General features: G+C 30.6%; 1 protein-coding gene across 1 annotated transcript in view; it reads right to left on the bottom strand.

Moving 5' to 3' along the window:
- kek2 (leucine-rich repeat, immunoglobulin-like domain-containing kekkon 2 protein) overlaps positions 1-23805 on the bottom strand; it is a 90753-nt gene that overhangs the window by 2570 nt on the left and 64378 nt on the right. The gene's annotated exons all lie outside the window — the stretch shown is intronic.

Genomic DNA, 23805 nt, shown 5'->3' with positions numbered 1-23805 from the left:
GATATTACTTTTTCATTCGTGGAGTATTGTTTTTTATACTTGAACGATTGCTTTGTTCTCGAGATGAATAAAGTTAACAATTTGGACCATCTGGTTTGGATGTTATTCGGAATTGCGATCTTATAAGCGTCTCAGTAATTTGTTACAGCTGAAATAAAGATGTTGGAAATTAATAAATTCAACTTTATTATTCTTTTAATTCATTTTCAGACTAATCCCCCAGTTTCTGACGTCAATTAAAACGAATCGAGTTATCCAAAACTTTGTTTTAATAATCTTAAAGAATTCCATTTTTGTCTATAAATTTCTTTACAATTAAGGCAATTGTGATTCTTATCTTTGAAGGGATTAATACTTTACTTATAATAATTAGCATTGTTTATAAAGTTACTGGAATTTTATTTGTTTATTATTTATTTTTTTATTACGTTATTACAATGTCATCGTATACTTAAATGAAAATTAACAATATTTTAAATTTAAGTAAATTGCCAGTCATATCGTTTCTTCGTAAAAAAATTACATTTTTTGAATAGCAGTGCAATTCCTTCATGTCATCACTAATTAACCCATTGACCACCGTAAGGCCCGATCGGGGCGCGACACAATAGATTTTCTATTGTGTCTGTGATTCCGAGGACTGATGGATTAAATGTCAAAAAATAATTACTTCTCGACATTTGGTTGCAAAAATGAAAAATCTCGGAATTAATTTTTAACCTGTTTTCTATTCAGAGAAAATAATAATGGATCAAAATTGAATTTTAAATGTAGGCTTTATATTTTGAATGCCAATTATGGACACGAAAGTAATTTAACTGAGCAATTTCCTAATAATTTTAGTGTATGTTATTAATGTGTACGAAAATTTAATATGAAATACCTATTATTTATCGTAATTACTTGAGATTCGACTAATGCTGTGAAAAACTATCTGTATGCAAAATTTAATCAAAAGCTTTTGAACCATTTAACATTGTTGACAATCCAGAAACATCCAAAAATATACAGGAGTGTTGTTTAAATAATGTAAACAATTATATTTCACGCTTATAATGCCGCCATTTTCTCAAATGGCTGGTACGTGAACAAACACAATATCTAACTTAATACAATTAGCCACAGTTAACTGTGAAAAGGGGTCTAAATAAATACAATCCATATAAATTTGGTTAATAAAATTATCATGAAATTTATATGCAAAAACACGCAAATATACCAATTACAATTTACAAGTAAACCATTGTATTTGGTTTTACGCTGCATTTAAAATTGAAAGATTACCACGAATTTGAAACGAATGTTTTATTTTAAGAACAAACTGTAGTTAAAAAAAACCTTGTAAATCTGCTGTATATTTTTTTTATTTTAACAAAAAACCAAAGATGTATTTACGGTATACTTTGATTACTTTAATATTAAAAATAAGGCAGTTTTCTTATAATAGCGTCAATGAGACATATGCTGCATAATATTATAGGATCAAAAAGGATAGGAAGTCGATTTGCAAAATCGTCGTAAATTTAATATCTAGTGCGTGAGTCGTCAATATGGTTTATGGTAGCATAAACCATTTCAAATTTCATTTTATTATCTGTAGATCTTAGACTAATTCACGTCTTACATAAAAAATGTATTGTTTTTATAAAAAAAGTTTGTTTAGTGTGACACCAATAAATCATGCATCAAGCATTTGAATGGATTTTCATGATTTTTGGTGTTTTGGTTTTATTTCCAAGCGAATTTAAATAATAATTGTAAAAATTTCAAATTTCACTAAAAAATTAACATATATAAAATATAGACAAAATGAGTCTGAGTCAGTCAACTAGATTTAAATCTAAAGAACTCAAAAGTGTTTCTACTGTATATAGTATTGTAAAAATAAATGTTTAACTTTAAATGTTTCAGGTTAATGAACTGGATTTCAACTTTAACAAATGACTAGCTACATCTATTTAGCGACATGTTGCATTAAAAAACCAAAAATAATCGCCGGGAAGTATGTAAATATCTGAAAATGAAGAGAGAATTAACTTTTCTCGTTTTAAATGATATATTAAAAGTCAAATTGCCGGCGACATTGACAAGGGTACAGCCGGTCTTTGTTGTTTTATACAGTTATGAATTGTGTTCCTATCGCCGGCCTTAAAGTTTTTGTTTGGTATATTTTAGTGTTTCGGTTATTTTTTTAAATATTTAGTTAAACAATATAATACATAGTAAAATAAATAAAAAAATACATGTCACAGTAGGTATGAACCAAAATTAGATAATTATAATACATCTAACTCTATTTGTAGAGCATCATTCAGATTTGTTTCATCTATTTTTTATTCATTTATCAATTTTTTATTCATTTTTATTATATGGTTATTCAATTATCTTCTAGTTCAGGCAACAAACTGACTGCTCACATTTATTTATAGTAATGATTTTCATGGATTTTACGTCTTTATGGTAAAATGCTATCTTTTATTTATATTTATATTTCTATTCTTACTATTATTTCAAACACATGTAACGTATATACGTAGTTTACATAATCGATGACGTAACGCTAGACAAGAAACATTCTGTCTCTTTCGTTTCTTTTGAAAATTGTGAGACACACAACTCGGTCATAGATAAAGACATGTGCTATACCGCGAGTGCGTTTGATTTGTGTCAGAACCCATACTGCCTCAGAAAGTAGGTCGGTATTCATTAACTTCATGAGTTCAGTCTGTCACCTTTAAGCTTTACGAGACAAGAACATGATACAAATTCTTAATAAGGGAGTTATTATTAATATTCTTTTTTGCTTGTAATGGTGGTGATCGAAATTAATAGAGATTCTTTCGTTTTTGTGTTTTGTTTGTATCAAAATGTTAAAACTATTGCTGTGTTGTGATTTTCTGTAATAAACATATGTGGTATTTTTTAAAATATGTGGCAAAATAAAAAGCTCGCCACAGTGGTTATAGAGAGACTATCGTTCAATCTTAATATATATAAATCTCGTGTCACAATGTTTGTCCTCAATGGACTCCTAAACCACTTAACCGATTATAATAAAATTCGCACACCATGTGCAGTTCGATCCAACTTGAGAGATAGGATAGTTTAAACATGTAGGTACCACGGGCGAAGCCGGGGCGGACCACTAGTGTAATATAATGAAATGATGAATCTTCATTTAGGTTCATCAAAATTATGATTAAAATTGTGTTAAACTATTTATATCCATCCAATAATTTAATGAAAAGTGTATTTAGCTCCATTGATTTTACCGTTTAAATACATAACAGAATTTGTTCGATTTCATTATAAAATGAATACGATTAATTAATTTAATATATTAACGGATATCGAAATTATCATTTAGTCCATTTCAAATGCAATTAGCAATTACTAGAATTGAATTACAAACTAACGAAGTAAATAAAACCGAATTTAGTTTTAAAGTTATTTAAACATAATTTATTACATCATATGCAATCAGTGTTTGATTTAATTCGTAGAATTTCAATGAATTAACCTATAAATAAATATGATTAATTTCGTTTATAGCTATTTATAAACATTTGAAAAAAATTGAAAGAATGAAACCAGGAGACGCGATTCGAACCTGTGTCTTTCGTCTTACCGTGACGACACCTTAGATTCATGACCACTTCAGATATCGAATCACATTAAATTTCCAAGTTTGTTTTTCAGCAAAAAATAAAAAATATGCGCATATATGTGTATTGTGTAAGTATGGAAGGAGTAAGCCATTCAGTGTACGCCACTTCAACACTTGAGAGGGTGTCAGTGACTTCCCTGTGGTATTTGGAGAGCCATGCTTCTAAAAAAAACCGAATTGTATATGAAAAAACTGTATATAATATCTTCTCACTATAGAAACGTAAAAACTTGCCTATACAGACTATCTCTGTGCCAAATTCTATGTACACATCGAAACAGCTATTTCAACATGATAGAGTAACAAACACAAGCTTTTACTTTTTATTCTGAGAAAGGGCCAATTATCAAGGATTTTACCAATAATATATACCAGCAATACCTCTCAAATGAATTCCTAAAAATCAACCCGGATCCTTGGCCACGATAAATTCCCAGGATATCTGATATTTGAAGATACAAAAACCTGCTTGCCCGTGGCATAATGTATGTGATGCATTATTTATCGAATTGCCTGACCCATTTCATTCTGTGTGGCTTTGTTTGCCAACCTTGGGTTTGTATCGTTTCGAATCTTCTACGTTTGTAAGGGAATCATTATTTTTACAGGTTTTTGTATTGATTTGACTTGTGTGTAATTTTTTAGCTGTATTTTAACAAATTCGTTAAATAACTATTCTTTTGCTTTTAATTCTCATTCTATTTTCATCATTCAAGTTAATTATAAAAATCTGTAGAAGAAACAGTTATAAGTCTGTAGTTTTAAATTATGTGTACTGTATGTTGGAATAAACTTTCTTTTTTCATAAGGTTGTACTGGATTTACTGTACCTATACTATTTTAAATATTATTATGAAAAAATGTAAGCTTCATCAAGTTCAGCCTTTATTTTTTAATATCCTACATGCGATACTGTATAGGTTTCTTTTTCAATTACGCGGATTTTGCACTCATTAGGGATTATTATTCATGTAGTTTACTTTAATAAGAACTAAGATCTTACTTTCAATGAATATAAATAAAAGACTGAATATTAAATTTTTTATAGCATTCAATTGCTTTTAATGAGAAATCTTTAAAGGTTTGAAGAAATGGTGAGGCAAAAAAGACGTAGGGTCCAATTCCACCTCGTGGTCGATTTTTTCTATTCTTCAAAAATTTCTCAACAAAAGAATAACCTGACTGTTGGGCTTAAATAATTGTTCTTCTCATTTAAAAACTTAAAACTAATTACATTAGAATACTTATAAGAAATTAAATAAAAAATACACTCACAGAAAAAAGCTTAACTATACAATACTTTAAAATACCCCGTCTATTTCTATCAGCACTCAGCCTAATAAATTATTCAAGGACGAGCCAACCTGACCTAACATTTTCTCCCGACAGCCGCCAATCTATCTTCGAGATACTGCTGGAATCCTAAACATCCAATCTAATGTATTTTCCTTGGCACAAGAATCACATAAAAATAAGAAATAATGTTTTCACAAAAAACAAAGCTCAACCATCAGCAAGAGGTATGTTTTTATTATAATGCTCGAAGCAATTTCGCTCCGATGATTTGTGATGTTATTGGTTGGTACCGATAACTTGTGTTCGTGTTAGTGTGTGGATTGCATTGTGTTTTTAAGAAGATTTTTACACACTCGCTGTTGAAAAAAATTTTTGTTTGAAATTAATGTAGTGTCAAAAGTAACCATTTAGATAATATGTTAATATCGAAGTCGAATTGTTTAAATCATCCTGTTTATGACATTATGGCTAGTCTTTTTGTATTGCGGCGATTTTTTTTTGTCATGTTATAATTCGAATAATATTTTATCATGTAGCATAAGAAATTTATATTGTCTATGTATTCAGTTGGTATTTAGTACTTTCAATATAAACTGGTCGTCTTTTAATTGCTTCTTTTATATCCAAAAGTATACGGTTGCTATAATTTTCTTTATTCCAGAAACTACGTAAAAATAAATCGACAAAGTCCATCCTTACCGGGGCTCCATCAATTCGCAACCTACTACTAACGGACGATTCGGAAAAGATCACAATTTGTTTGCGACAAAAATACAATTTTAGAAATATATTTCAACTTAATAAAAAATATGTGAGTGGTCATATTAGACGAGGTGTTGGCTACGCAAAGCAAAGTATCTTGAAGCTCGCTTCTAGATGACTCTTTGCAGTTATTTTTACATTTTTATACCTAATTATAACATTGAGTAGTTTATTTTTAGATTGCAGTGCAGGCGTTATCGTGGAAGTTATGTATTTAAAAAATAAGCATGTTTTAAAATAAAAGTAGTAAAATGACAACACAGCAAAACATAATATTAATAATATCCATTTCACCCCCAATTTTATCAACGAAAAATAAATACATTCCTTCTCAAAGTTTACATCTATATATTTAAAAAATTCTCTAAAATAATTCATCTTTAAATCTTAAAAGATAAAATAATATAAAGATAAATACTATCCCAATAACATTATTATCAAATACAGTTCATTAACAAAAAGATCTCCAAAATCTTAATATCCTCGAAAATGAGGCAGAGATTAATTAAAATATTACAGTGTTACTAGTGAATATCAATTAATTATAATTAATTAAGTTGACGGCTCTTTACCATAAGTCGGATAATGGACCGGCTTGTATCGACAAAGGCTCTTGATTAATTTTCTACGCTTATATTAATAAGATAATGTGTCTTTTTGTGAGTATTTTTGCGTAACGTTGTTTTAACTATGTTAAGGTTGTTGTAGTACATAGTTTTAACGCTGTTAGTGTTACTTGATCAAATTATAAAATTATACTTTTCTATGTTTACTCTTTCTTCTTTCCTTGTCTTATTCTACTCTTTAATTCTTGTTCACTATATTTATCTCCCTCATAGGAGGCCCGTGTCCCAGCAGTGGGAACGTATATGAGCTGATGATGATGATGATGATAATATCTATCTCCATCGAGTTGCTTGGAAGAAATCGCTCACGAGCGATAAAGCCGCTCTTTGTACATCTCTATTATAAGTTATCTTAACTATGTAAGAAACTTTATTTCTGTATAATATACATATTATGTACAATAGAGAGTATTTCATTCCTTCATTCATTCAAATAAAAGGAAAAACTTGAATAGATTGCGTTTTTAATCTGTAAAAAGTGTTGATTTTTGCCATTTTACATTCAATTTATTAAATTATGTATATGCAAATTATTATTTTACGGTTACGCTTTATGCATAAAATTTCTCAAAATTAACAAACATACTTAAAATATTTTCCCTAATATTATAATTATAAGGAGTATCTATAGAATATTCCCACATTAATTCTAGGCTTCAAGTGTGATTAACAATGAAGTAATAAACAGAACGAAGACATTGTAATTACAAAAGTAAACATGTTTTATGTTTTATACGATGTTTAAATTAATATTTATATGTAAACGTTTTTATATTAATATTCATAACACGCATATTGAGTCGTATCGCTTCAATAAAGAAGTTTAAAAGCTGTAAGTTTTTAAATTATTCTATACCTACCAGCTGTGCCCAAAAAGCAATATTTAAATCAATTTATTTAAAAAGCTTTTTTATGAATAAAAAATTAAATTCTTTGCTTCCTTAAATTTCTTGCTTAACTTACTTAAGTTAACTATATTGCATAATATGTAGATTTTACAACAGGCAAGAGTATTGTTCTCCACACTGGTTTCAAATTTATTATTTAAATACTCCTACATTTATATTTCAATACAAATCTAAAAACTGAGAGCATAATATATTGTTCATACCTACATACATACCATTTTCAAATATATTAAACTAGAATTCCGCCCGCGGCTTCGCCCGCGTTTTCAAAGGAAAACCCGCTTAGTTCCCGTTCCCGTGGGATTTCCGGGATAAAACCTACCCTATGTGTTAATCCAAGTTACCCTCTGTATGTGAGCTAAATTTTTTATTTGCGTGAAAGAGTAACAAACACACACACGCATACACACACATCCTCACAAACTTTCGCATTTATAATATTAGTAGGATTAGTGTGATTTACATGTAATTGCAAGAAAAAACAAATAATCGAAATAAATAACAATATTTTATGCACCTTAACCCAAGGACATAATAATAAGTCTAAAATGAGCAAGCTTCCTGATGCAGACTTCTTATAGTTTTAAAGAAATCTAAGCATTATCTAGGTCACCTGCTATAACCAGATCGCAAGGACATGTCGTAGGGCACAGGTGTTCGCCGTTAGAGCTAAATAGATTTACGGTATAACGATAGGTAGGAACTGTAAGTCGCTTCTAATTTTAAATTTTCTAATCTATAGAGAAATTACAGTTAATCTTATATATTTTAATCGAGCGAAAAATCTCAGAAAATTTTAACTAAATATCTGTTTGGAAATTTCTAATTTTAATTGTTATTTTTACATTTAGTAGACGTTGTAGTAGTTCTCTCTCAGGGGTTAAAACAGGATGATAACTAAAAGAATGCAGCCTTGTTCATTCCTTATTGTAGGTTTATAATGATACATTAATAAGTACTGTTTGACTATGACCAATTACGTAGGTAACTTCCTTATTTTATACACATACTTGATTTTATATTGAATTTTGGCTGACGCTGCGTCACATCAAAGCAATAAGAGTGAAAGAAATAACAGCAGATATTCTAAACATCCTAAACAAACGAAGAGCGGCTCAAATTGAAAGCAAAATTGCAATTTCTCCGGGCGTTGCTGAGTGAATTATAGAAAAATGCGCCATTTTGTATTTGCTGGGGCGGTAGTTGCCCATAGAAGTGAAAAGGGACGAGCTTGTGTGCGTGTATATGATTACATATGGGTGTGTTTGTGTGCATGCGTGTGTATGATTATGTACGTATGTGTGTGCGTGCATGCATGAGTGCGTATAAGTTAGTAAACTGTAAACGTAGCTATGTGTGCTTGCGTATTCGTGTGTGTGTATAATGAAAATTCATGTAAGGCGAAAAGGCAATCGATTTATTGAATTATATTTTAAGGTATCATGATTTTAATATTGTTAAATTTAATTTAATTTATAATACACATTTTTTCTATTATTTTTAATTAACTATATAAGGTTAGCATATCTGTGTAAAGTGGAACTTAAAAAATCATTAGATACAATAATTATAATAATAATTTGAGCGCAATCTTATACTACCTACATCTAATTTTGAAAGTCTAATTAGTTGAACAACTTGCTGACTATAGTATAACAAAAGCACAGTTAAGTTAAGAGCGCATATTCTATTTAACGCAAGTCAAAAACTCCGCGATCTATTACGGTAGATCGCGGCTTGCGCTATCCTTTTACTATGAACAGCATAGGTCCACAGGAGAGCGCCGAGCAACATGTCCTCTCTGTGGAAAGGCTCGCTGCCGACTGATTTTAATCGGGTCACGCGCAGTGTTTTATAGTACTTTAAAAAAAATTGTAGAAAAATAATAGAGGTACCTTAGTTGATTTTTTAAATTTTATCTTATAAGTAAGACATTCTTTTATTGCAATATGTATAAATTATATTCAATTAAGTCAAATATCTTGGTGAAAATAATCATTTTGTCGACTATAATTTCTAAAAAAAATCACATTGTTCGGATTTTAATTTCGTAAGTTAGGAGTCCAAAATAAAAAAATCTTTTAACTAACTATTTTAATAAGGATCTTTGCAGTTAGTTAAAAATAATTGTGTGTTAGATCTGTCAGCAATTTCAGATATTTTTAGCTTCGAAATTGACACTAAAAGTGAAATCAAGTAATCATCGGCTCAGTTATCTTGATGGTATTCAGAAATACTGTATTAATTGAAAAAAACTCTTAACTAACTACATAGACAATAAAATTTCCTAAAATTATTAGTAATTCATATGTTTGTAAGATAAGTGGTTGATGGACAATCTGGTTTGAAAAATCACATATTTGAGCCAAACAGCGCACGGACCGCGTACACGGCCTTAATGTAAATATGCAGTTACATAATCAAAAAATCAAAAATCAAAAATCAAAATAGTTTATTTCCTTTCTAAATTTTACACAATTTGGAGTAGTAGGGCCCTCCTAGTAAGTTTAAGATAAAACCTGTGTCAGGAGGACCCGCTCTTCCTTAACTTAAAATAGGTTATCTACATGAAAAAAATAAACTGTTAATAACTAAATATTAATAGTTAAGTGTGGAGTGTATGATTGTGTGTGTGTGATGTGTTTGTGTATTGTGTTGTGTGTGTGTGTGTGTGTGTGTGTGTGTGTGTGTGTGTGTGTGTGTTTGGATTTGTCGGTTTATGTATGAGCACGAGTTTGTGAGTTAACGAATTGAAATAGCAATTAATATTTACCAGCTAATGATTACACGTGGTTATAGTTAAATAAATAATATAAAAGTAATAAATTACACAGTGCATGACGTAGCAAGAAGGTTTTCTGTGTCATCATAATTTAGTGTTTTTAGCCAATTCATTATTTTATTTTTTAAATCACAACAAGTTAGTCTATTAATGTTAAATAATTTATTTAGATGATTATATATATAAGCTGAGTTAGCTGAGTACTGGCGTCTGGCAAAAACAGTTTTGGTACAGCGAGTTTTAATTACCTCCTTCCTTCTTCTTCCCTCCACTGTGGTATAAATAAATGGTGTTTTTTTGTGTGTTTTTATTGTAATAAGTAAGATGTATAGTTGTCTGACTGATAGAATATCACATAGTTTATACAGATCTGTCGTTGGAAAACGGCGAGGTTTTTGATACATGACTTTCAGAAGACACCTATGCACACGCTCCATTTCTATGAATTTAGATTTGTTAGCTCCCCCCCAGATAGGAATACAATATGCTAAGATTGATTGAACTAAGGACTTGTATATTTGATTCCTAAGCTTATGTGAAGTTACATGTCTCAAAGATTTAAAGATCCAGATTAATTTCCGTGCTCTTTCGTTCATATAATCAATGTGTGAATGCCAAGATAAGCGGTGATCAAGTATGATCCCGAGATATTTTGTAGTAAAAACTTTTTCAATAGTGTCGCAAGTACAATTTAAATTATTAGTTCCGTCACATTCGTGGAGCTTAAGGTTAAGATTAGGATTAGGTTGTGTTTTATTATTAATTGAGAAGCATATGTAATTAGTTTTTTTAATGTTTAAAGTGAGGAGATTACTTATTAACCAATCAGAAATTTTAGAAATACCTATCTGTGCCGCGTTAAATACAGAAAGCCATGAATTCCCACTAAACACTATCGCCGTATCATCTGCGTAAGAGTAGATTTTTCCATTTAATATACTTAAATTAGTGAGATCATTGATATAGACTAAAAAGAGCGTTGGTCCGAGAACGCTTCCCTGTGGCACACCACAGGTAACGCCTCTATCGCAGCTAATATAATTTTCTATTTTTACACATTGAGTCCGCTCTGTTAAATAACTTTCCATTAGATTAAGGGGTGTACCACGAATGCCTGCATGCTCCAGCTTACGGATAAGAATAGGGATGGAAACGGTGTCAAAGGCCTTTTTCAGGTCTAGAAAAACAGCCAAACATTTTTTGCCTTCATCCAGTCTGTCAGATATAAGAGATGTTAATTTCAACACAGCATCTTCGGTTGAAAGACCGCGCCTGAACCCAAACTGTGAGTCAGAGAAGATGTTATATTTTTCAAAGTAATTAAGGAGTCTACTATTAATGAGCTTTTCGATAACTTTAGAGATTGCTGGCAGAACTGAGATGGGGCGATAATTATTGACATCGGATCCATCCCCACCCTTATACACCGGAACAACTACTGACTTTTTCAGCTGAGCAGGGAATATACCTGTACTAAAACATAAGTTCGCTAAGTGACAAATAGCAGGAGCTACAATAGAAGAGCAAATTTTAAGAAATTTTGTAGGTATTTTGTCCCACCCTGGGGCACTATCAGATTTTAACGTCGTGATTATTGTTTTAACTTCACTGACATCGGTTTTTAGAAGAACGAAAGAAGAGCTGTTTAGGTTAGTCGTGTTTGGAGCAGGGTTCCTTACCAAATTAAGATTTTTAGTCAAAAGTTGATTTGCCAACTCTTTACCGACATCAGCGAAAAAATCGAAATCGAAAAGGACGAGCCAACCTGACCTAACATTTTCTCCCGACAGCCGCCAATCTATCTTCGAGATACTGCTGGAATCCTAAACATCTAATCTAATGTATTTTCCTTGGCACAAGAATCACATAAAAATAAGAAATAATGTTTTGACAAAAAACAAAGCTGAACCATCAGCAAGAGGTATGTTTTTATTATAATGCTCGAAGCAATTTCGCTCCGATGATTTGTGATGTTATTGGTTGGTACCGATAACTTGTGTTCGTGTTAGTGTGTGGATTGCATTGTGTTTTTAAGAAGATTTTTACACACTTGGAGTCAAAAGTAACCATTTAGATAATATGTTAATATCGAAGTCGAATTGTTTAAATCATCCTGTATACGGCTAGTCTTTTGGAATTGTGGCGATTTTGTTTTCGTAATTTTTTGTTCATGTTATAATTCGAACAATATTGTATCATGTAGCATAATAAATTTATATTGTCTGTATACAGTTGGTAGGTATATAGTTTCAATATAAACTGGTCGTCTTTTAATTGCTTCTTTTATATCCAAAAGTATACGGTTGCTATAGTTTTCTTTATTCCAGAAACTACGTAAAAATAAGTCCATCCTTACCGGGCCTCCGTCAATTCGCAACCTACTACAGCTAACGGACGATTCGGAAAAGTTCACAATTTGTTTGCGACAAAAATACAATTTTAGAACATCGAGATATATGTACTTTTTAGAAATATATTTCGACTGAATAAAAAATATGTGAGTGGTCATATTAGACGAGGTGTTGGCTACGCAAAGCAAAGTATCTTGAAGTTGAAGCTCGCTTCTAGATGACTCTTTTCAGTTATTTTTACATTTTTATACCTAATTATAACATTGAGTACTTTATTTTTAGATTGCAGTGCAGGCGTTATCGTGGAAGTTATGTATTTAAAAATTAAGCATGTTTTAAAATAAAAGTAGTAAAATGACAACACAAAGCAAAACACGAGTCAATCAATAATATCTATTTCACCCTCAATAATTGTATTACCAACGGAAAATAAATACTGTCCTTCTCAAAGTTTCTTAATTTAATTAATCTTTAAATCTCAAAAGATAAAATAATATAAAGATAAATACTATCCCAATAACATTATTATCAAATACAGTTCATTAACAAAAAGATCTCCAAAATCTTAATATCCTCGAAAATGAGGCAGAGATTAATTAAAATATTACAGTGTTACTAGTGAATATCAATTAATTATGATTAATTAAGTTGACGGCTCTTTACCATAAGTCGGATAATGGACCGGCTTGTATCGACAAAGGCTCTTGATTAATTTTCTACGCTTATATTAATAAGATAATGTGTTTTTTTGTGAGTATTTTTGCGTAACATAGTTTTAATTCTGTTTAGGTGGTTTTGATTACTCGATTACTCGAAAATAATAACTCTTGATTACATCGCTTTTTAAATTTTGAAAAATGTGTTGACTTTAGCTATTTATTATATTATTTTTTGTGTTTGACAATATAATCGTTCCAAAATTATATGCAAATTATTATTTTACGTTTACGCTATATGCATACAATTTCTCAAACTGAACAAACATGCACAAATACTGACAATATTCTCCTCAATACAATAATTTTAAGTATCTATAGCATATTCTCACATTAATACATTGTAGTACTCAGGCTAAGCCTAAGCCTAGAATTAGAAAGTACAACGATTAGGTAAGTAACAATAAAGTCATAAACAGACAGATACATTGTAATTACGAGAACAAATATTTATATTTTACATGATGTTAAAATTAACATTTTACGACAGATATGTGAACGTTTTTATATTAATAATTAATATTCATAACACGCATATAGAGTAGTATCGCTTCAATAAAGAAGTTTAAAAGCAATTTAAAAGCTGCAAGTTTTTAAATTATTCTATACGAGCTGTGCCTAAGGGCATTATTTTTATCAATTTATATAAAAAGCTTAAATTTTTTTTTAATTTCTTGCATTGCAAACTATAATATTGCATAATAAGTAGATTTTACAACAGGCAAGAGCATTGTTCTCCACTCTGCAACTGGTTTAAAATTTATTATTTGAATTCTCATACATTTATATTTCAATACAAAACTAAAAACTGAGAGCATAATATATTGTGCATACCTACATTTTTTTCAACATTTTTCAACTATGTTAAATTTGGATGGTATTAAAATAGCAACAACAAACAATCTAAATAAATAATAATATTTTATTGCATCCAAACCCTAGAACATAAAAATAAATAAATCTGAAATTTCCTGATAACAGACTTCTTATAGTTTAAAAGAAATCTAAGCATTATCTAGGTCACCTGCTATAACCAGATCGCAAGGACATGTCGTAGGGCACAGGTGTTCGCCGTTAGAGCTAAATAGATTTACGGTATAACGATAGGTAGGAACTGTAAGTCGCTTCTAATCTTAAATTTTCTAATCTATAGAGAAATCTTATATATTTTAATCGAGCGAAAAATCTCAGAAAATTTTAAACTAAATATCTGTTTGGAAATCTCTTGTTTTATATGTTACTAGCTTACCGCCCGCGGCTTCGCCCGCTTTGTCTAAAACCTAATAAATTATATACTAAAACCTTCCTCTTGAATCACTTTATCTATTTTAAAAAACCGCATCAAAATCCGTTGCGTAGTTTTAAAGATTTAAGCATACAAAGGGACATAGGGATATAGGGACAGAGAAAGCGACTTTGTTTTATACTATGTAGTGATGATTATTACATTTAGTAGACGTTGTAGTAGTTCTCTCTCAGGGGTTAAAACAGGATGATAACTAAAAGAATGCAGCCTTGTTCATTCCATAATGTAGGTTTATAATGATACATTAATAAGTACTTTTTAACTATGACCAATTACGTAGGTAACTTCCTTATTTTATACACATACTTGATTTTATATTGAATTTTCACTGAGCGTCACACCAAAGCAATAAGAGTGAAAGAAATAACAGCAGATATTCTAAACATCCTAAACAAACGAAGAGCGGCTCAAATTGAAAGCAAAATTGCAATTTCTCCGAGCGTTGCTGAGTGAATTATAGAAAAATGCGCCATTTTGTATTTGCTGGGGCGGTAGTTGCCCATAGAAGTGAAAAGGGAACGAGCTTGTGTGCGTGTATATGATATACGTGTGTGTGCGTGTGTAGTGCGTACGTGAGTATGTGTGTGTATATGTAAGTAAACTGTAAACGTAGCTATGTGTGTTTGCGTATTCGTGTGTGTGTTAATGAAAATTCATGTAAGGCGAAAAGGCAATCGATTTATTGAATTATATTTTAACGTATCATGATTTTAATATTGTTAAATTTAATTTAATTTATAATACACATTTTTTCTATTATTTTTAATTAACTATATAAGGTAAGCATAGCTGTGGAACATAAAATAAAGTGGAACTTAAAAAATCATTAGATACAATAATTATAATAATAATTTGAGCGCAATCTTATACTACCTACATCTAATTTTGAAAGTCTAATTAGTTGAATACCTTGCTGACTATAGTATAACAAAAGTACAGTTAAGTTAATGTAAATATGCAGTTACATAATGCATGAATAGCTTCCATAACATTTCGATGCATATGCTTAGTTTTAGCCGTTTTAGCGATGGTCCCAGACCGCAGTATGCTTATAAACTTGCAATGTTTTTATTATAATAGTTTAGTAGACTTATATTATAAAGAGGAAAATATTGAATAGAATCCAAAAGTACTGGACCGAATTTAATGATTTTTTCGCGAATAAAGGTTATTAGGAAGTAGGCTTTTAGCAGCATTCTTATAATATTTATTTTATTTATTCAAGTTATTATTTATGGTACTTACTGTATGTACCATATTGTAGGTATTTAAAAAAATACGTTCTTAATTCAAGTGGAGACAAATTAAACATACCATAAAATTATTAAAATCTGTGCAGCCATTTTCGAGAGTAGTATTATAATTTCAAACTCAAACTCAAACATTTAAAAAATGACCCGATTTCTTTAAAAATTTCTCAGAATACTGTATTGGTATTATTTAGATTATAAATGCGAAAGTTGGGACGTTTAAAAAATATTATTATTGCTTATAAAGCTGATTTCTGAGAAGGATTACCTATATTTTTGTTAAAATTTGTCATATTCAAATTCGTATTTTTCTGAAGCCTTCCCTTGTAAAATATAATATCTTTGGTTGGTAACACGTAATTGATGTTTTAACAGTTTCCCAAATTTTCCGACAGTCCTAATCCATTCCCAATACTATTAAAAAAACTGTTAAACTTATTAATTAAGTAACTTGTTATGTTAGAATTTGCGCAGTATAAAAACAACTAAGTATTTTATTTACCAAATCAATTTATAAACCACAGGTAGTCATTAGTTTTAACACCTATTTTGATCAACATTATCAAAATTTCCAAATAAACATCAAACTCAAATTATATATTCAATTAGACTTCTTCTAGAAGCACATTTGAATCGTCATAACATAGTTTTACCATTTACCACCGAAAAGAACCGACAAATAACTCCGAAATCTCAAATTCAAACATTTATTTATTCAATTAGGCTTCTTATAAAATCACTATTGAATCGTCATAACATTTTTAACATTTACCACCGATACGGAAAGCAGTTATGGAGAGGAACCGGCAAGAAACTCGATAGCTCTTATATAGGTAAGAGCGTAGTCAATAACAGCGCTTAGTTTTTGCTCCCAAATATTAATCAATAGTGATCTAAAATTCAGGCTATATCTGCTCTATCGTAGATTTAACGTGGTCGAACACGCTTCACCGTTGAAATCCGGTCAGAAACTGTTTCTAGGTTAACTGGATTTGAATTCAGTAGTACGGGATAAATCGCTGTTTCGATTTTGAACATTAAATTGTACAATGTTTTAGGTTGTAGGAGTAAAGATTTTTGTATGTATTGTTCGAGGTTAGGAGCAGAGATTATTGTATTTAGGGCCGATTTTTCAATGCTTGGATAAAACTTATCCGTCCAATAAAATATTACACGATAATATTGCAATGTCACGTAAACTGTCAAATACGGGCAATTAGAATACGTTTTAAAATGGTAGTTTTATACATTATTCGACGAATAAGTTTTAACCAAGGATTGAAAAATCAGCCCTTATTCAAATAGGTTATGCGTATTGTTGCTTTGGAATATCAAAAGTATGATGATGTTAATCACATGTTTTGGGTAAGTGTATTACTTTGATTATATGGAAACCAAATTGATAAAAATAACTCTTAGAGGCTCACGAAATTGATATCGCAAAAAAATGACATGAGAATATAAAAAAATAAAAGGCTATTATTAACCGACACTTTTCATTCAAATTAGCTCCGTTGAAAATCACTTATATAAACTAGCTGCGCTCCGCGGTTGCACATGCGTGGCTCCGCCTATAACCTATATAATAGCCTTCCTTGATGAATAGGCTATCTAACACCGAAAGAATGTTTCAAATCGGACCAGTAGTTCCTGAGATTAGCGCGTTCAAACAAACAAACAAACTCTTCAGCTTAATAATATTAGTACCTATATAGATAAAATGAAATTCAATAATTCGATCTTTTTTTTTCAAAAATCTACTTCCCTTAAAACTTACTTGTTTTCATACGTGGCATGAAAATCATTAAAATACACCAACTTTAAGTGTAATTGCTATACGATCCCGCCCTACATAATATACGTTTATGAAATCCTCCCTTCAGTAACTTAAGGCGCTATTCGTGATCAGAAATTTGAGAGGGTGAAGCCCTTTTAATCTTAACTTTTCTGGTGTCACCCTTAACTCCTATAAACACTTTGTAAGTCCATATTAAAGTTGAATGTTTGTTTTTAAGAAGTTAATAATGAAGAAAGAGTTGCAATTAATCTTGTATTTAGAGTATTTTCAACCGAATTAAAAAATATCCTGAATTCGACTCTATTTTTTGGGTTTTTTACCGCAGAACTTGTGTTAGAATATTTGCGTAGAGAGTTTTAATACTTATGTCATTTTTTGTTCTTTTGTAATGAAAAATGGGCTAAACTTTCAAAGTAAGATTATCATATGCTGTGAAAATATATAGACTGATAATGAAACACCAATTAGTTTTATTTCTATTACAATCTATACTTATATGTACTGTAAAGCTGAAGAGTTTGTTTGTTTGAACGAGCTAATCTCAGAAACTAATGGTCCGATTTGAAATATTCTTTCGGTGTTAGATAGTCCATTTATGGAGAAAGGCTATAGGCTATAATATGTCATCACGCTAAGACCAACAGGAGCGGAGCAATGCGGGTGAAACATAACATAAAAAAAACTCTTCACCTAATTTAAACTACTTTAACATACCTATTATGTTTTACATCATTTTGTAATATTTGCATGCATAATATTATATTGTACTACATAATCAGCATCCTAGTAAATATTATGAATCTATAATGATGCAAGGCAGCCTATGTCCTGAACCTGAACTCATTTATATGCAAATTATCCTTTAAGGCCTCCTTGGTACAGTGGTTATGTGTGACATCACCAACGTTATAGGTTCAAGCTTTATTTTTTTAAAAGAGCATGTGTGCCGAGCACACGTCTCAGAAGTGAAACTTCTTTGGCAAGATTCAAAGACACAAAAATCGTCACCACTCCATTACGGTTTTGCCATGACGCGACCTTGAAATTTTACTCTCAATGCGCCTAAAGAAGTTTCACTTCAAAGTCTTTTACAGGATAATATAGAATACTAACTCTTGTTATTATAAAGGAAAACAAACAAACAAATTAAGAAATGAAAGTTTTCTTTTAACTTTAATTGGCTTTGCCTTTTTAGGTTGGTTCTAGCAAAAAACCTCGGCTTTTAAATTATCTAATTATTACAATTTTGGCGAATTCTGTAACTTTAATTTAACTTTTACAGTAGATATCTATTCAATGCACACAAGTTTCACTATTCATAGAATTTGCTTGTTAAAACAACGTTAATTTAAATGTTATTCCAAGGTTACATGTTTTAATATTTATACAGTAAAAGCTTCTTTTAAATACACTTTTAAATTATTTAAATTATATTCAAAATGTACTGAAAGAATAGCGGTTTCTCGCCATTTCTGCGAAAACTGCTTTCCTTGCATAATTGTTATATTATATCAATTTTATATTCATTCATTCATAAATGCTTATAAAAGAGTCTAAAAACTACTGAACTTGTAATATTTTTATGATAAATTACACAATTTTTTCTTCCTTTTTAGACCAAAGTGGACAAATGTTGCCCTACTATTGCCATATTCACAAAGGAAATTCTATTTTGCCCATTTATTGTACATATAGCATAGATAAAAACAACAGACCCTAAGATCAATTCACAACACGTACCAACGTTATCAGATATCGAAACAGAGTAGAAAGGGCAGTACATAACAATATAAGTACGTGTGAATATCCCTTATCTATAGCTTGAACTGGCCAGCGACAACATAAGCCGATCGATTTCCACAGACTATAAAATTGGGAACCACAGAGTAAAAAGGAACGCAGCTGTCATTTTTAAAAGAAAAAGGTTTTGATCTAAGAGGTTTTACATGTCGTATCTAAATAATTCGGAATATGATTTTGTTTTATTGCGTTACTAGCGGTCCGCCCCGGCTTCGCCCGTGGTATATATTTACGTTTTCTCTCCTTATGACCATCCTCGTACTTCAAGGAATATAATAAAAAAAGAATTATCGAAATCGGTCCACCCGTTCACGCGTGATGCCGTGACCAAGGAAAATGTTTTCATTTTTTTATATATATAATTGAAAACGGATAATTAAACATAATATAATGTATTTAACATTTAGATAGATTTTGGATTTTAATAATGGTAGATTGGTATACGAAAATATTGTGCTATTTATTGAAAATGAAACTTAAAATTAAAGCACTGGTGGAGCTTGTATTACTAAATCTAAGTTCGAAGTAATATTCAATTTGAAATCATTGTAACAATTGAAATGGAATTGTATTCAGTGTAATAACTAATTGCGTTTTCATTTCAATTGAATTTTAAATTTCATTTCAGACGCTGATCAAATATTTTGTTTAAATTACATTTACTTATATCAAGTTTCTCATGTAAGTGCTTTTATTCATATCTTTCTAAATTAAAAATAAAGACCATTTATTAACAAAGCTCTATTGTTTAACTAAAATTAAAATAATTTTTTTTTCCATTAATTTGTTTTATTTAATCACTAGATACTAAAATTATGTAATTGATAGTATAATTAAGACGATATGAAGTTGAATGGGCTATTAATATAAATTTCAAATTTGTTCTTTTAGTAAAATATTTATTATAATATTTATTTCACAAATAACATAAAAATATTTGCAACCAAATTCTACCTGTAACCCGCATAATCCAAACTCAATCAAACAATACTAAAAACAATTACACATAAAATAATCCACGCAAATTCACAAAGCTAAAACGTCGGTATATTGTCATAGTTTTAATTTGATTTCGCGAGTGTTGGCAATTTTGCAAATGATATTTCCTAATTGGTTACTAAAGGTAATGAAGGGATTACAAAAGCTCAGTGGGGTACCTTAATTAATCAAAATAATCATTTGTCTACGGAATACGGTTCGCGTTGGCACACAATAGCCCTGGGGCGGATTGCGCTCTAAAATATACCACAAATTATAAACACCCTTGTTTCGTAGTAAAATAAGGAATCAATGAGTGAGAGTTAGAATATTTGAGTTCTGTTCTGTTTTTATTATTTGATCAAACAAAGCTACTCGAAACTTTTCGGACCTAGTGCAGAAATAAAAGTATAAGTCCTAAAAGTGCATATTTCCTCATTTCACCTGCTATTAAAAATGAATCTAGTGTAAATAATTACTTAGGTCTTATTCTTTCTTCTATTGATGTTATAAACGAGGAAGTGTTTTGTGTTTATTAGGAGACTATAGCTTCCGCCCACGACTTTGTACGTGCATCCCCGTTTTTCTCCGTTCCCGCAAGAACTTCGGGTAATCCTTTCTTAGCGGATGCCTACGTCTTAACATCTACCTGCATGCCAAATTTCAGCCCGATACGTCCAGTGGTTTGGGCTGTGCGTTGATAGATCACTATATCAGTCACCTTTGAGTTTTATATATATAGATAGGGTTTAACTTAACAACTTCTATGGATTTTAAAAATGATTTTACATACAAAAGCTACATCTTTCCAAGAAACAAATATTACAATGAAGTATTTTATAAAATGACGTATTAGAAATTAACATAGGTATGGACAAAATCCACCAGAAATAAGCAAGTATTTTACAAAATAACGTATTAGAAATAACCATATGGACAAAACCCACCAGAAATAAGCGTATCATAATGATGTTTATAACAACATGTTAATTTATTTACACAAAATAATATGTAAAACATTGTTTTAGTTAAATATTAATCGCTAACAATAGCTCAATTGAACATGTATTGGGGACAAATCTATTAATTTGGTCAGGATTAATGTATTGCTATGAACGCTATTAAAATGATACAGCAGGAATCTCGGATTTGCTTGTGTTATATGAGTTTGAAAACAATACATATATGTATATTTTTTAATTATATGGATATTTACTATGAAACAATAGCTTTTTCTTTGACTAGCTTGTCGTAACAGCGAAGCTATTTTGTATCGAAACTTTAAAATATTACCTAATTATAACTATGTTTAATAATTTGTTTCTTATTGACTAAAACGCTGTTAAAATACAGAGACTCCAAATTTTTTTTTAAACTGAATACTTAATACTGAAAAACCTCTGTTCCCTTGAGCACATACTTGCCAAATCTTTAAAATTGAAATAAACCTATATAAATAAGGACCTCTTCATTTCACATACATAATCCTCTTGAATCATTTTTATACCTACATACTCATTGGTCGAAAAAATGTATTTTACCATTTGATATAATCTCTCCTTTGTAATGTGATGTTTCCCTTATGGGGCAGATATATTTCATAAATTCACTTGTTCATTCACAAATTCACTTCGTAGGGGTACTTGGTATAGATTATAATATTTGAAGGTAGAGCTAAACTTATATTTTGAAGTAAAACTTCTTTTGGCGCGTTGAGAGTATTTCGAGGTCGCGTCGTGGCAATTCTGTCACGTCATGGAGCAAGGCGAATTAGTTCGACATAGGGTATTTATAACGCTGTGAAATGTTTGAAAGGTAGTAAAATACATAAGTCGAACCCAGATAACCCAAACCAAAAACTAAAGGCTATATTTTTCTCGATTATCACCACTCAAGAGGCTTTTGAACTCAATCGGTTATAAGAATAGATTTTCCAATAAACCCTTTGAGCGCTCATAGAATTTAATATCATCTTCATGGTTATGGTAATGACGTGCCGATTCAACACATGCTTTTAGTGATGATAATATAGGCTGTTTATGTATGGGTGAATATGGCTTTGTAGTTTTGGTAAGTGCAGAAAATAGTCTATAAAAAGTATATTTTCTACACTTCATAATACGTAGATAAATCTGGAATTAGTTTAAATAAAAATTTGTAATGAACAATTAAAAATTAACATTAGGTACGCATCGGCAGACTAGTTTTGCTTTTTCTTAGATCAAGAATGCCATGAATAATTTTTTGTGACACATTATTACATCCACATAACACACATCCACATGTGTTGTGTTTTGTGGATGTCATAATTCATCTTAACTCAATTAACTATAGACGTTAAATGTGTATAGGTCAGTATAGGTATATCAGTTTAATAATAAAAATGCTCTATAAAATCATAAGCAATAGACCTTACCAAACTTTTTTAGTTACTGATGTAATCTGTCCATTATAAAGCACGATAACATTACACGTTCCACAACCATAAATTCAACATCATCAATATAGCACAGAATATAAAATATTAACTAAAAACTAACCACAGACAATCAATCATGGGTTCCTTGGCTCGCTTGGCTCGCATCCATCATCGTCTATGGTCACAAATACGCCTGCTCGTGACAGCTTGTAGAATATATTGTCATTGGGCTTTGAAAAAACTATTATTACTATGCCTGGGATTGTTTTATAATACTATATAGAATTAAGTGAAGTCCCGTGTCCCCAAGTGGGTTAAGGGGCAGATGCATTATGCATACATCTGTTTCACTGATCGATTTTTCTTTAGGAAAACGCAGGTGATCAGCCTTCTGTGTCCTGCCAGACTGAGACAATTTTTTTCTTTGTCTCCAATTTTTCACACTTTCTTAATATCATTATGTAAAATCTGATAAACGTAAAATTCCTCCCTTAACCAAAAGCTCAACCAAATTGCCTTAAAAAAAACACCTCGTAATCACCTTAATTTAAATAGTCTAATAACTCTTTCGCTTCGTAAAATTCATCTCAGAAATAAAGTCCCAACCCCACTTCCAGATCAAACGCTTTTAGAAAGATCAAAGAAAAAATTTTCACGTCCGTGTCAAGAAAAAACTCAAGGAACATTCAAACAGACCTAACGTAAGGAAGGAAGCTATTGAAAGTCTCATTGAAGGGATCTAAGTGACTAAAAGAACTGAAGAAGTGTGAACTGTATGAATAAGGCTTCGTCACACAGATCAAAAACAAAAATTGCTATCAGCAAAACATTTTGAGATTTACCGTGTGCTCTTAAAGCAGTACTGTTTTCAGTGTGAGAAAGTGATGGCGCTATATGGCCCGTATAGATCCGTCACTTTCCTATGCTGGAATAAGTACTGCTATAAGACATACTGGTGAAAGAAGAAATGTAACATTTAATGATTTAAGATTGTCAATAAAGACTTTATTCATTTATTAATTTATTTATTTAAAATTAGTCACTAAATTTACTTTATTTCCACAGTAATCCACATCTTAAAAGAAATCCATCCGTATAACGCGGGCTTAAGTTCAAGACTTGTCAAAATTAACTCCTAATAAATTT

The sequence above is a fragment of the Colias eurytheme genome, chromosome 4 (genome assembly GCF_061535395.1).
Source record: "Colias eurytheme isolate Ceu_HAF_F1 chromosome 4, ilColEury1 Martin Lab GWU primary, whole genome shotgun sequence".
Lineage (NCBI taxonomy): Eukaryota > Metazoa > Arthropoda > Insecta > Lepidoptera > Pieridae > Colias > Colias eurytheme.
This window is presented reverse-complemented; position numbering and strand designations above follow the sequence as displayed.